Source organism: Stigmatopora nigra, chromosome 18, assembly GCF_051989575.1.
Source record: "Stigmatopora nigra isolate UIUO_SnigA chromosome 18, RoL_Snig_1.1, whole genome shotgun sequence".
In the NCBI taxonomy this organism is placed as follows: Eukaryota; Metazoa; Chordata; class Actinopteri; order Syngnathiformes; family Syngnathidae; genus Stigmatopora; species Stigmatopora nigra.
This window is the reverse complement of record NC_135525.1, coordinates 9,037,442-9,053,121: the sequence shown is the minus strand read 5'-3', so window position 1 is coordinate 9,053,121 and position 15,680 is coordinate 9,037,442. Positions and strand designations below refer to the sequence as shown.

The 15,680-nt window shown below is 40.0% G+C and overlaps 1 protein-coding gene across 4 annotated transcripts in view; it reads left to right on the top strand.

Moving 5' to 3' along the window:
* Nucleotides 1–634: 634 nt before the first annotated feature.
* tanc2b (tetratricopeptide repeat, ankyrin repeat and coiled-coil containing 2b) overlaps nucleotides 635–15,680 on the top strand; it is a 60,572-nt gene continuing 45,526 nt past the window's right edge. For 2 of the 4 annotated variants that reach the window (XM_077738203.1, XM_077738202.1), the window contains exon 1: nucleotides 635–1,094. The gene's annotated coding sequence lies outside the window, so the exon portion shown is untranslated. The remainder of the gene's footprint in view (nucleotides 1,095–15,680) is intronic. The other 2 variants (XM_077738205.1, XM_077738204.1) reach the window with 1 other exon arrangement.

Here is a 15,680-nt window from a genome sequence, read left to right as displayed (position 1 = left end):
CTTTAATAACGATGAAGAATTGAGGTATGAGTGCCTGCTTGCATCATGCATAATTCACCACGCCAGGACCACTTACACCACCCCCAGGCCTTGTCTTTTGAGGTCTTACGACATCATTTGGTTGACCAGAAGAACGCCTGTACGTTTTTTTGGCAAGGAAGTATTTTTTTCAACTCGTATAATAGTGTTCTGCAGGGCATGATGAAGTACAAATCCTCCCACAGCACATTTATTACCCTGGCCTAGGCCCCGCCTATTAAAAAAGGACACATAAAAAATATTTGTTTTCATAATAACGTGCATTAGTCAGTATATGTTTGTGTGGAGGGGCTGTAAATACTCTTTGGTTGGGCTTTAATCCTTTAAAATACAGTAGTATTGCACATTAGGAACATTGTGATGGCATGCACTTTGGTGTTTGTGTTTTTTACTTCTAGACATTTAAATGATACTCGGAGGGTAGCCAATCACAGGGCATATAATGAGAAAACAAATCATAGTAGGTGGCATTTCAGAACATTAACTCTTCTGTATGTTTTGGAATGTGGTGGTAACTTTTCAACGCCTTGTTTTGAAGGAGGCCTCCGGAAGTGGAGCGTGACAGCTGCTGTTGGGTCGACACGTCGAAGGGAGGAGGGCGGAGGAGGAGGGAGGGGAAGCCAAGCCAAGCCAATCCGTCGCACCGTGTTGATGCGGTGCAGCTGCGTGGCACTGCTCGCCCCGGATTGCATGTGACTGCACGCCTGCCTGCCTGCCTGGCTGGCTAACAAACGACCCCCACCGGTAAAGACCACCTCTAGCGCACATGGCCCGACTCCCGGCTCCGTCATCATCCGGGCCGAAGTAGCCGCTGCAGGCGATCTTCCAGCCGGACCACCGCCAAGCTGCACCCGCCCCTCTCCCCTCTCTCTGCAAGCGACCTCCCATGGGTGACGCTGCCGGGAGCGTCCCGACTCGTCGTCCGGTGCGGCAAAGCACCGCAGAGTGGCTCGGCTCCGGCCGCCGGAGAGTGCCGCCCCCCGGGGGTGCTGAACCAGAGAACACGGTGATGCCAACGTCAAACACAAAGCTGCAAGTGTAGGAAGAATATCCAGGTAGGACAGACATTTTCTTTTTTAATGTAATACTCTTAACTTCCTGTCTGTTTTGTGCACGTTTTGCAATTCAATGAAATGTTTGTTAGTGCTCTAAACGTAATCAAATAAACCTGTGCAAGATAGAAACAGCCCCCCATCAGCAGCAATCATCCTGTTTTAAATAAGGAAGCATGTCCTTTGTAGATAATAAATAGCACATTTTTTATTTAGTCTGCTCAAGGCAACGTGCTTTATCTTAAGTCCTTCTGCAGTGCATTGTTGTGCACGCATTAAATCCGGGTGGTCTATACTAGAGATGATGCCCTAATCCTGGTGCGATTTATTTTCAAATGCAAAATGTTTTTCTGTTGCTGATTCCCAGGAAAAAGAATGCATGCAGTAAGTGACAATTAATATTTTGAAGTCAGCCCAGTCAGTGGCTGCCACCTCAAGAAAATGCTTTGTTTATAAATATTACAGGATGTTTGTTTACTATGGCAGAAATGTTTACATAGCATATCAAACAAGCACTGAGAATTTTGACTTTGATCCAATCCGATCATCCCCCAAATACTTTATCTGGCACCAATACCTAATATCAAAAGGTTACATAACTAATGTATAATACCTTTTGGTACATCCTGACAGAAATTTGCTCACGATTAGGATTATCTCACAATCAGGCAAATAAAACAATGAATCTACGACCATCTATGAATCAACTATTAAATAGGAAAAAACATTTCTGCCATTGAAAACATATTTTGACTGTGATCTGACTATGACCCAATTTTGTTTACTGTTTTCCATTGCCTTTTGATTACCCCATTGGTCTCGACTATGCAGAGGCAAACCATAACATGATTTCTATTGCACTATTTCAATACTAGGTATGAATTTCTAAGTCTTGATGGTTTTAATTTTTGAATCCCCTTTGATAAAATTTAATTAGTAGGTAAAATTTGCGAGATTTCTCCTTTTAAAAGTAGAAAACGGAAGCTGTTGTTACTTGTTGAGTGGCTGGAGGCCAACAAGCCATTACGTGACATCTGCTCCATCCTTGCAGACGTGCACTTTAATAGCATGTTGCAACAAAGGCCCGCTAATCAGCCTAATGAACGCCCGATCCGTCCCAGACGCTCATTTTCTTAACTGTGTTCAACCGCCGTGGAGGTTTTTTTTACGACAAGAATGGATTTTATGAATCCCGTGACTGACTTAAAGAAAAAAGTAGTGGTGAGAAGAAGGCCGAGGTGGTTTCAACTCGTCAGATGAAAGGCAGTCGGGCATCAAAGCGTCCTCTGATCACGTCACGTGCTATTTTTTTTCTTTATCTTCTCCATCCCGTCATACCAGATCGGCGTATACGCGCTTTTCCATTGTGCCGCTTTTCCGTTCCTATTTCCCTCGGTGCCATCTAGCTTGGAAGTTTTTATCTGTATTTCGGTCGCAGGTTGAGTACAAAGACCGCCGCCTTTTCCACCCGATGAGCCATGGCTCTCATGGCTTCAAGGTTAAAAATACAAACTAATCTAGTTTTAGCTCTAAAGTAAGGAAAAGTACACGTAACGTGTAGGCCCGGTTTATAGGGCTTTATAGCAAGGGTGTCCAAACTTTTTATTTTTTAACCCAGGGCTGCTTCAGGTAAAAATTCAAGTATGCGAAAAAGTCAAGAAAAACATTGTTTTCGGCTTTCTCAGTTTTTTTTTCTTATTTAGGCGTATAAATAGGCACAATTTTTATAGCGATTGACTTTGTTGTTGTTTTACTGGGCTATTTTCTTATTATAACAGGTAAATAATGTTAAACTTGTTCTGCTATAGTTCAGAATAGAAGTTGAGTCTTCAAAACATTGAGTAAAATTCTGTTTTGTGTATTTTGTAGTCTGATGACGCTGTCTAAATTGATATTTGCGTGCATGTAAAAGTCTCACACACAAGGAAAGAGGAAGCATTCAAGACGCTTCTAGTGGTTTTGCTATTGTGGTCGTTGCTATTCAGCAGTCATTTCCTCTTTTATGAGAATTTATTGAACCCGTTCCACTCAAGGTGCATTTTCTGTTCCCTAATTTATTGCCTATTTAGAGCCGACACCTGCTGCTTTATAACAGCAGCACCAGTTGAAATAAGCACTTTGTATACTTTGCGGGTCAAGGGTACACGTTTAGTTTCGCTTTTTTTCCAGAAAAGACAACATTTGTAATTAGGGATCTGGCTCCAATAAAAATCCAGGTTTTGGTCCCCTTTACCATCAGTTAAAATGAATTGGGCTGCAATGGTGCTAACTTCACCATTTTAAAAGATAATCTTGGAAATAAACAAATTAAATGCAGTAAAATAGTCATTTATTCAAAAAATAGTCTGATTAAAGAGCAAAATTCAAAGATTTTCTTCTCCTGGCCAGAACTGAGATAGACTTAACATAGCCATAAAGCTTTTTTTCCATTTAAATAGAAGAAAGTAAAAAGAAAAGTGGATTGCTTGGAGAAAGAAAGTGCCGATGCAATCAGGAGGGGACCCGGCTGAGTGGGCACTCCAACCAAATCCAATTAGAGCGCTTCATCAGTGAATAACACGCAGTAATGTACAGACTTAGGATGTACTGGTCACATATTTTTATAGTAGTTTAAGTCACCTGATTTGCACCTCATAAGATCTGATGCAAAACATTTGCTGGGTTTTTCTGTTCTTTTATATTTGGACTGTTTTTTATTAGAAACAGGTCTCTGTTTGCAATGCAGCTGAATGCCAACGCTTTTCAAAGAGACCTTATAAAGAGAAAAAATGAGGAAGGTGCTTTTTTACTTCCCACGCCCCTTTGAATTTTTCAAAAACCATATTTTACGTCCATGTTTTTGTCTGTTTCTCATCACAGAATCTATTTTAAGAGCAGCCTGCCCCTGTTTCCGTCTTGTCCGGGTTTTTGGAATAAGACTTGATTCTACTGGCAACATTTTTAAGAAAAAATGCTATCTAAATGACGCTTTAATCTCTTACAACTCCTTTAATGAAGTAAACTTAGTATAGAATGTGAGCAGACATTCAAATGTACCAGTCAAGCGTGACAAAACAAAGTCCATTTGACGTATTGTTGTTAATTAGTGGCAAGATTTTCTTCATAAGAGACTTTTTTACTTACTTAGAAATGACTTGATATGATCTGTTAAATCGTAATACAGAGAGGAAAAGCTACACTTGAACTCCAATTGTACTGTTAAGAATATTGTAAGAATACTTGATACATAATTTAAAGAAGGCGCCAATGATGCATTCACGTCGGGTGTTAAGCAATGAATGAGTGACCTACATAAGCTAGAGGAAGACTTCTTAGAAGGAAAATGCATTTATTTTGTACAGAAAATGACAATATATGATTCCTGACAGTTATTACCGCTCCATAAAATATGTCTATAGTAGTAAATGTATTTAATGCAGTGTTATTGAAAGTACTCGGCTTCAATTGTTTTGGGGACATCATGAAATTATAGTTATAACTTTTAGCACCCAAAAAATACCACAAAATGTCAATTAGGACAAGTCCATAATTCCAGTTTTTTTTTTCATTAAAATCAAAATAATGCCATAAAGAATAACTAGTTTCCCCAAAAGACACCAAAAAATAACCATTGAAATTGGAGGAAAGCTTTGGAAGCTTTCTTCCGGTTTATAAAATAATGATAAGGTGAACTATGAGGCGCTATTATTAAAATTAATTAAAATAGGATGTGAGGAGACTAACAGTTATATCATCATCAAGAATTTATTATAGCTCCTATTGTGCAATTTAACCACATGGGGCAGTATAATGCCGTTATGCACTCAGAAACAAAGACATTCACTCAGGAAGCATCTCCCTTGTTTTACATTCTTGCAAAAAAAAACCCAAGATAACCTGGCTAATTATTACCTCAAAATGCTTCTAAAATGATGAATCCTTCTTGCTTCAGGCTGTCGACTAAATTGGACCAAATGAACGGCGCCCCCTCTTAGAAGTAGGTATGCGGAATTTCAGCAGAATGCCATTTGTTCCAGGTTCCACCGCAGCTGTTGCCATAAGTAACACAAGTCGACCTGCTAATTTTGACCTCCGACATAGATAATACGACTAGTCTCGCTACCTTAAACATATCAACCTTCCCCTACTACAATCGCTTCAATAAAAAAACGTTAATGTAATTTTTTTGTCTCGAGCGGCCTTCTTTCGAGTCCAATCATGGCCAAGCAGTTCTCCGGGGGGACCCCGCCGAGCTTGTTAGGCGGCTGCTGGATTCCGGCCCAGTTGCCGTATCAGTCTCTGGAGGTGGTAGGGGGGATTACTTCTGTTCGGGATGATGGTGACAATGTCAACGGCTTTGCATTGTTGAGCCAGCGCCGACCTCTGGGGCGCACAAGTAACACATAGGCGTCAAAGTGTTTCTATTAGCGGATTGCCATTAAGCGTGTAGCTGCCAAACAACATGGGGAAGGGGGTGTCCAAATTTTTTGGAGTATCTCACTAGAATAGATCCAGTATTACCGTCCCAACCATGTTCTAAGTAATTTAGCCATTATTAATTTATGTTTGTGTATTTTTTTTGATGCTGTTAATTTGAAATATTCCCTCTTATTCCCCTATTTACTGTATTTACTTGTATATAAGCCATACATTGCCTTAAAATAGTTGAATTTGACAATTTCTCGTGTATAAGGCTCCCCCTAATTCACAATTTTTACCTTCATATCCATGGGTAATACACATTTGTTACTTTAAATGTAGTATTTCCTATATACTGTATTAATCAAAAGCAGATTATTAGGGTCTATTTAATAAGGCATTAATTCATCCATTCAGCAATGGCTGTTTTCTTACTGCAAAACAGAAAATAACCAACACATAGTAAATGTTACTGTATTTTTTATATATTCTTTTTACCTGATACTACCAGTAGTTAGAAAGTAAAAATAGATTTCAAGTTTGCCTTAGCATCCTTTTGATTTTTCAGGAAAAATAAGTTTGGACATCCCTTCTTTAGCCCCTCCTTCAAAGCTCCATGTGAATAGCTCCTCCCCCCTTCCACGCATACTGGCCCTCTGTAGAGTCTAAATGGCCGCTCTGTTCCCCATCCACCTCCGTCCACGCGCCCGGCGGGAGACCTCGGCCCCGCGGCGTGAAAATGGCGTTCGCAGGTTAACTGGGCCGTAATTTACCAGGCGCGCTGGAGCTGGAGGACAAGCGACGTCGTTGTTGCGAGCACAGCTGTTTTTCGCAGTTCTGCGTGCGAGGGAGGGCGTGGTGGGCGGCTGGGACGCCCATGGTATAATTCCACGTGTGGGCCACCACAGTAGTCAGCGATAATGTTCGGGCTTTTGAAAGGAAGTCCTGTGTTTAGCTTGACCTGATTCCTCTGCACCCAGTAAAATTATACGATAGGAATCTAACGCTTGCTCGGCTGCTGTTTTTTAAATCTCATCATCTGCCAATGGCGTTGCAATGTTGTCAGAATAGCTTTATTATCTCTACAGAAGAGACATTTGAATCTATTGTTGTCGAAGGCAGGCAAAGAGTTAAGAAAGGCCAGTTGTTGTTTTTTTGGTGTCATAATAGTAGTTTTGGTTCCAAATTAGCCATTGAATAGATGTACTTAAGCAACTTGTAAACAGTAATTTTAAGGACTGTATGTCATTATTATTATGGTATGTTTTATTTTGAATGGGGTGTGTGAAGTCCGACTTATGTAGCTATTTGAGTTATGTAGGAATGGAATTCTATGGTCACTCCCTGTAATCGTGAGCCTTGTACCGTAAACCGTATCATTCTCATCCATAGTTGTTAAGCTACGTGGCATAAAGCGTCTGAGGCCTGCAAATACCAAAAAGCAACAATTGTGCAGATCAAAGACACCCAAACAAATGTCTCAAGACTGACCGCAACTGACTCTGCAGCTGCACACCCAATAGCCATTGACCTTTGCCCCTTATATATTTTTTTCAAATGCCAAGACTCCATAGATTGTCATGGGATTTAGTCAACTTTTAAATTGACCAACTTTGGGCGTAGTAGAGATAAACTTCCCAAACATTCATTTTTTTACTCAAGATAATTGTTATTATAGTTGGTATGGCGATCGACAGTGTACTAATGCTAAGTAATATGTAGTCTTTACATACAAAAATGTCCATTAGTATTTTTTTGGTCTAAAAAATTGCTAAGTATGAAGAATCCCCCAAATTCTTCGCCCCTTATTACTACCAGCGATTTCCCTTCCGAACCTCCAGGAGGGTAAACACGATGACGTAAAAGTCTCCCGAGGCTGGAAAGATGGCGCTCCAGCCGTGCCTCAAGGTCAAGGTCGGCTGAACTCACTGTCGGGAACCCCTGGAGGGAGGTCTAGTCTCTCTAACAGCCTAATGAGCGTCTAATTGATATCCAGCTGCAAAACGCCACGGTCGCTTAATGCATTTACCGGAAAAAACATATTCCACGCGCCTTGAGTTGAGCCGGCACGACACGGGAGGACCTCGAGTATGCATTTTTATCTAAGCGAACCCCTGGAGGGAATGACTAACAATCACGCTGGCGTCTGAGGGAACTTGTTTCTTTTTGGTTCCCCAACACGACCGACACTTTAGTGTTTATTTCTGTCTGGCCAAGCTCTTATCTTGAGACAGAAAGTTTGCCAGTGTCACGAAAGCAGAACAACATCTCTGGTGAATTTCAAGTCTTTTATGAGCGGTAATGAAATGGACTCAAAGGACGGAGCTAATCCGAGGCGGCCGACTCGAGCCCGTATCTCGTTCGCCCGCTACGGGAACGCCGCCGACGACTCCCCGCGGGGATGCTTTCCTGACGTTTAATCAGCGGGAAAAGAGATCAATTGGGCGTTCGAAAGTAGCTTTTGTGTTGCCGTGGGCTTGGAAGTTTGGGCTGTTTAGACATCAACGGTAATGGGGGTGAAAATGCAAAAACTTTTTCAGAGAATTCTTTTGTTTTAGTAGACGGAATCAGGATCGGTTCTCGATAAAATAAGCGAAAAGGTCTATCTCACAGGTGTCAAAGTGGCGGCCCGGGGGCCAAATCTGGCCCGCCGCATCATTTTCTGTGGCCCGAGAAAGTAAATCACGAGTGCCGACTTTCTAAGGTGAAGAGTATAGATTCAAGTATATATGTCATAGTATGAGTACAGATGTATATTACATTTCCTGATTTTCCCCTTTTAAATCAATAATTGTCATTTTTAATCCATTTTTTTGTGTGTTTTTAGTTCAAAAATTATTTTTTAAAATCTAAAAATACATATTAAAAAACATCTAAAATAAAAATTATTTTAGATCTATAAAAAAACTGAATATTCAGGGCTTTTAATCCAGTTCTTTTAGTCCAAAAATTATATCTAAAATGGTCCTTCGAATTGCACAAATCATGCTCAGGCACTTTCATTATTATTATTGGTCAAACCTACAACAGCATCATTGAATTCTGCTTTCAAGACCTACGGAGAGTTTATTTAGACTTCCATCTAATGCTTAATTACTGAATTCGATAACCGAGTTCACAGGGAAGCCCACCCTCGATGAAACAAAACGATTGGCTTCTACACGTTGACAATCGACTTTGTCACGGCATACTTATGACTTTGTCAATAAGTGGAAATAAACAGTCCCGCCGCTGCGTGCAATTTTGTAAATTTCACCCCCGCAAATTGTTCCTCCCGCATTCAAACAAGGCGGGGGAAGTCTGCAAAGTAATCACTGAACGCCCAATTGGGAGCCTTAATGAAATTATTGATCGCAGATAGTCGCAGCCGAACCCTTATCGCGCCAGCTTCTTATCTATCACATGATTAAAAGACTACGTAGAGATTCCAGTCTTTTTCTCCTATTAGTATCTCACAAGCTGACGACATAACAACTTTAACCCACTTAAAAATTAAAAAGCTCTCATGCAAATCTGCTTTTTAGGACTGACTTCCTCATGTCCCACTTTAAATTTTCTGTTCCGTCTCCTCGCACAATAAAAACGAGTCTAAACTACTTTTCTCCATTGAGTTATAGTCCATCTGCCCTTCCCTCTGGATTCGTCTATGCAGAGGCAAACCCATTATCTAATTTATTTTTATTGTACATTTTCAATAGATCTGCAGGAATCTTTATAATTTATTTTGGAATACTTTTTGACAAGTCTATATTTGACATATTGTGTAAAAACACAACTTTAAATGCTGACTATGCTGTTTTAGGTCTTATCATCGACTAAAATTGGGTTAGCAAACAACTACTGTCCAAAGTTAGCACTAAATATGCATGTAAACATGCACTTTTGGTACCGTTTTTCTCAAATAAAATCATCTAGAATCAAAGTTAGTGGTGTACTTTCAGTTAAAACTGTTAATTTAGACACTTGTAAACATTTTTGTTGGGGGGGAGTCAATCACTTGTGGTTTTTCTACTATATTATCATAGCCCGCTCTCTATTTTTTTGGATATATATAAACAATAACTTGGTAGAACAATGTGTTTTGGGCCAAAATAGCAGTCATTGCTAGACTTCAGTTAGTCTCCAGAAAGCAGCCAAAATACATTGAACTCAAAGTGCGTGAATTATATATTCGGGAGAGCTCAAGCGGGCCCGAGGGATAATTTGCTCATCTATCAAGTCAGTCAGTCCTTTGTCATCAACAAGTCGAATTTGTGCACTTTCATAGTGTGTTTTTGATGGAGCCTGTTGGATTCGTGTTTGATGACTTTCAAATTGCCCGCCTGTAAAAGTAGCCTGGAAATAAATCCAAGACTCAATGCTTTATACTCTCACTTTTTTTCTGTCTTGGTGAATCCCACTTAGAAAACGACATAGAATAGCAGGGGAAGGGAACTTATGGCTCGAGACCCACATATGGCTCTTTTGATGAGTGCATCTGGCTTTTTGCTAACCTGCCGGTGACAGAACTGAAATACTACTACAAGAACTGCTTTAATCTTTATTTTTTTGCAGTAGACTCTTCTAGAATACTACTTTCATTTGATTGGCAACAGCATAAGAATCTTTTAAAAAAAAATCTTTTTTTTTCCACTTTAAAAGTGGTAAATTTACAAAAGAAATTGCTAAGGCACTCAGTTACATTTATGTATTTTGACTTTTAAATTCCTAGTGGAGGCGTGGCTTAAAGGTAGACCCGCAAAAACTTTCTTCACGGTCACCATCTTGCACCAGACAGTTTTTTGTCTAATTCAGACACGACCTGTGCAAGCAAGCCCGGACCCGTCGTCCCCCATCATCCCCCCCCTCATCGTCCATCTTTCGCCATGATTGACAGCTGCCGGCGGCCGCGTGCGCTTGCATAAACATGAAGCCCCCCACCTCCTTGGCCGCCGCCTCCGTCGTCCTTGACTGGTGCGTGGTCTTGCTTTGATGCGTTCACCTGGCAAGGCAGGAAATGCATTTAATGACTTCCTCTTGCCTCCGGTCCCCAGAGTCAAGTCATCATCTGTAAAAATTGCCGCCTCAGAGTCTAAAGAGACCCGGAAAAGCTTTTTTTTTTTGTAACGTGAGAAACAACAACGTGAAAAGTATTTTTTTTTTTTATACCGCCGTTTGCTTTTAGACATTTGCATACATTGCTGTTATATTTGTCACGCTTTGACCAATGAGACGCTGCAGGCTGCAAAGCTTCATGAAGATGGTGATGAGTGTTGTCAGGTTGGTGAAGGAGATCTGAACAAGTGCTTTGTCCTCAGGGAAGACGGAACCGTCTTTGCGTGGAAATGATTGTTCAGTTATGTTTTCGAAGCTTCGCCATCTTTTTTAAGCGGACTATTTGAAAGTGAATGGGATAAAATGTGGTATTTGTTGCTAAAGAGAGGATAAAGACTGACTATTGTGATGAGTCTTTTTCATTTTTTAAGTATTTTAGATATTTGTAATCCTAAAAAGACATCTGGCAAGCGTTTTTTTTTTGGATGTTAGACGCGCCACTCGATGCTGCCAGGGAGTTTTTTTTTTTTTTATAATCCAAGTTGTACTTGAAGGGACTCAAAGGGAGTTTTAATGCAAGCTCGTCACATGAGGAAGTTAAATTTTTCAATCCGACTTGGTGGAATGTCAAAAAGCTTGATGCTCAATAGGAAGAAGGCCACACTTGCTGTGTTAATAGAGGACAAACTCATTTGTGACACTTGACATTTTCACAAGGAGAAGCGGGGATGAGGGGGGATTAAAAAGAGGGTTTCATTTACAATGACATACAATTCAATTGAAGCTATTAATTTATTGATCCTAGGATTTTGACATGGCAATATTATTCAATTGCACTAAAGGGTCACTTGATGAAGTTCATTTTAAATTAATAATGCCATTTAATGCTGCTTGAAATTTTAGAAAATAATAGAAGAACATCTTATTAAATTGAAAAAAGATATATTGAGAAAATAAAATGTAAATAGAAAAAAATAAATGGAAAAAAACTATTGAAAAGGTCATAAAATATCTCCATAATCCATTAAATTAGTCTGAAACAAACTTTACTTATTACATTTTAATTATTTTACTCTTTTCTCACTTTCTAATTGACTTGCAGTTTTCCAGTTCGTTTTAAGTTTTTGAATTCTCCCTCTAAAACACAATGTGACTAATTTCCATGCAATGTCAATAGAAAAAACACTATATACCATCACGGCAAGTTCTTTCAAGTGTATTTCTCTGGGAATGTCCACAGATTTTTTTTCTTAGTGTCGCCCACTTGCCATTGGACAGATGGGCCCAGAAAAGTGTCACATTCCTTTCCGCTGCAATTCACCACATCAGAGAAAGACAAATAGAAAGAACAGGGCTGCTCTGAGCAGGCACAACTCTAGTAGAACCTCTAAAATCCAACATACAATAAGTATATCGCAGTCAATGTAGACCAAACATGGCCACAACAATTGAATGCAACAATATTCATTGAAAACATTAATTCCAACTTTTTTTTGTCCACCTAGTGAGCAATTCTGCAAAAGAAAAGTCATAACATTATGAATTTAAAGTCATAGTAGTACACAAATCCAATCAAACAGTTTAACTACTGGATTAAATTGTAATCTGTTTATTGTTTAATTTCAGGGGGCTGACACTTATGGTGATATAACAACACAAACTGACTTAATATGACTTCTTTTTACATTACATGGCGGACTTCAACTTTGGTGATTTAATAGTCGACATGAACACAAAAATCTCAACTCGCCATCATGCTCATTCAAGCCAGTCGTTTTTCTTCTACATCCTCATGCAAATGTGCACCCGCGTTGATTACCTGCCATGATCGCTATGACCTTCCCGCCCCATTCCGTAAGCATGCCATCTTTTCTTCCTCCTCCTCTTCTTCCTCCTTCTGAATCGCTGCCCTGTTTGTACAAGGACAGCCATCTTCAGCCAAATCTATGCAAATACACAAGCCTACCTGACGGACATCTTGTTGGCCAACGCCGACGACATTGTCACTTAGCTCAGTGCCACGTCTGTCTTTTTCTGTCTTCGGCGACCACTCTCCTATCTGAGTGGATATACAAGCAGGATTAATTGCACTATCTGGTTTAACCTCTAAGAACTTCATTTCTGATCTCGTGGTGGTTAGTCACGCTTGGATCTGTTTTATTTTTCTTCGATAGGATCTTTTTTCCAATTATTTTTTAACTGGTTTTAATGGGAAGAATGAACACCACCCCCTAAAAAATAGGAGTAAGATCCTAAGCTAGGGTTTAAATTTAAGGCTTTATAGTCAGTTTCTATCACGAAATGCATCGATCCAGTAGATTGGATTTGAAATGTATAGTTTTTTATTATTTTTTGTATGTTTTGCTGTGTGTGTAGCGCACATCTGTCGACACATACACTCACAAGAACCTTTGCCAAATGTGCTTTTCCGCGTGTTGGTCACAGATGGCCTTCTGACATTGATTCTCATTCGTCAGCGTGCTTTTTATTTAGAAACACCGGTCTATTGCTGCACTTTTACCGGTAATAAATTGTCGGTGAAAGCGACACATTCACTTCTGCTCGTAAAAAGGCAAACAAAAGAGCTCGTGCTGTAAAAAAAAAGCAAGAAGTTACAGTGGTTCAGAGTAGACCAGTATTTAGAGGCAGTAAGTCAGCATTAATAATTCAATGAGATATTAAATTACCCAGAATGTTGGTACCAGTTGTGTGACTGGGTTTGTTTGTGTTGTTAGGTATGTTCTTGGAGAAATGTCACTGGAAATAGTTGACTGTGTTTTTATTGTGGGCTTGTATTGTTATGTCATGTTGTCGTTATTCACTTCAATAATTCATTTCAAGACCAACCATTGAAAGCAATACTTGGCTTGGAAACAAGCCAGAAAAGTGTAGTCGTTTTTCAAAGGAGGCCTTCTAGCCTTCAAGAGCATTCATAACAAGGATGAGGTTTCAAGTGAAGTCTGGTGGATGTTTTCAAGTCCTGATTTTGATCGGTGCTCATGTTTTTATGTTCCTGTTTCAACAGGTGGGGTCTCAAAGTATTGTTGGAAGCCAGGGTTAGGCTTTCTTGTCCTCAATAGGGCTTCAATGAGGACATTATGTCGATATTGTTATTCATTTTGTTACCCAATCGGAAATCGGTATGCTGGAATCAAAGTATAGTTTTAAATAGAAGTCCCCAGTAGACAAAATAGACCAATATTTTTCCCAATATTAACTCATGCATGCTTTATGTTTTCACTGATAGTCCATTTACAAATACTGTATTTTCCTGACTATAAGGCGCACTTACAGTCTGAAATTCTCTCCTAAATAGACATAGCCTTATAATCCAGTGTGCTTTATATATGGAAAAAAATGTGGCATTGTGTTCGTATGTAGTTTAAGTTTTGTCTGTTCCACAATTGTCAGTAACTTTAATCCTTCTCTGTTCATTAAATTTAGATGACACAACAAATCTCGGTCAGTATTTTCCCTCTAGAATCATGCCTTGGCCAACCAGTCCCCCTTGATCGCATCTACATTTGTTCTTCTAAGACTTTGAATTCACGGGCCGTTGGGTAACCAGAGTAGATCCAACGGGGGTGCCCCGCCAACCTGCCCTTTGCCATTAAAGCCGCTTTATCGATCGCCAGTAAGCCCGCTAATTAATGGCTGGGGCAGACGGGTGGACCTTAGGGGGGGAGGGTGACTGGCCTACTCGCACCTGCTACGAGCATCCTTTGCTTTTGTTCTAGTCCGGCCGGCACACATTGATGCAAATAGGTATTGGAAATTTCAAGTCATCCTGTGCTAAATTGCGCTCCCTCGTTGGTCCGCATCCGCTGACGCACTCAGTCGCCCCGTCGTGCCGCTTTTCTTGGCTCGCCTTCGGGTGGCCGGAACGCCGGGTCAGCGAGAGTGGGAACGAGCACTCGCACTCGCACTCTTCGCGTCCTCCTCCAGCTTTTGGCTCTCTGGCTCATTCTCGTCTCCACCCGAAATAGATGGAGGCCTTCGAGCGTTTGTGACCACTAGCCGGGCAAATTCAACGATCTGCGGACGTCGCTCCACTGACTTTGCACGCATCGCCGCCTCCTCCGTGTTCTCGTCATCGAGCATCATTCGCACGCATTCAAAAGCCACGCCGCTATTGTTCACTGTGTGGATTTTTATTAGTATTATTGGCCAGGCTTCCGTCACAATGAGTAAGAATCTTCTGGGGAGGTCTGAAGCAAGGGTCCCCCCTCCTCCATTGGTTGCACTTTACTGCGGTCGTTAAGTCGTGACCCACTTTGGAGGAAGCGCGGAGATTTATCAAATTCAGGCCCGCCTACTCATTTGATAGTTTTAGGCCCGCCGCATGGTCGGAAGATGACAGCGAGGTTTGGGTACTCAGGGAACAATTGCCAGACTGTATTTTTACTTTGGAAAGGTTGGGAGTAAATGCTGTTTTTGAAAGGCCACTGTTTAAGAAAATATATCACTAAGTATTCATTATAAAAAAAAAGCTTTGCAATCTGTAAATATAAAGACATAAAAACACAACAAAAGGAAATACCATCGTCAACACAGTAGGTTAGAATAGGATAGTACTTTGAAAATGTGTATGCAAATATTTATGGTTGTCTGTTCTGTTTTTCAAAGTACTATCCTAATACTGTATATATTTTTTTTTTATTTAAAATGTCTGTCTATTGTGGGCTTTTCAAAGTACTATCTTAATACTACTATAAGTATTAGGATAGTACTTCGAAAATGTGTATGCAAATATTTATGGTTGTCTGTTCTGTTTTTCAAAGTACTATCCTAATACTATATGTATTAGGATAGTACTATACTAATACTATATGTATTAGGATAGTACTATCCTAATACTATATGTATTAGGATAGTACTATCCTAATACTATATGTATTAGGATAGTACTATCCTAATACTACATGTATTAGGATAGTACTTTGAATGTGTATGCAAATATTTATAGTTGCCTGTTCTGTTTTTCAAAGTACTATCCTAATACTATATGTATATATTTTAACTTAAAAATGTTAAAAAATTAGTGACATGCCAACAACTAATCACATAACAGCAAAAAGTTATTATGGACTAAATATGTTTTTCTATTGTATTTCCATTGTGCTACCTGTTATAACTAACCACCACCTCCATTCGGTG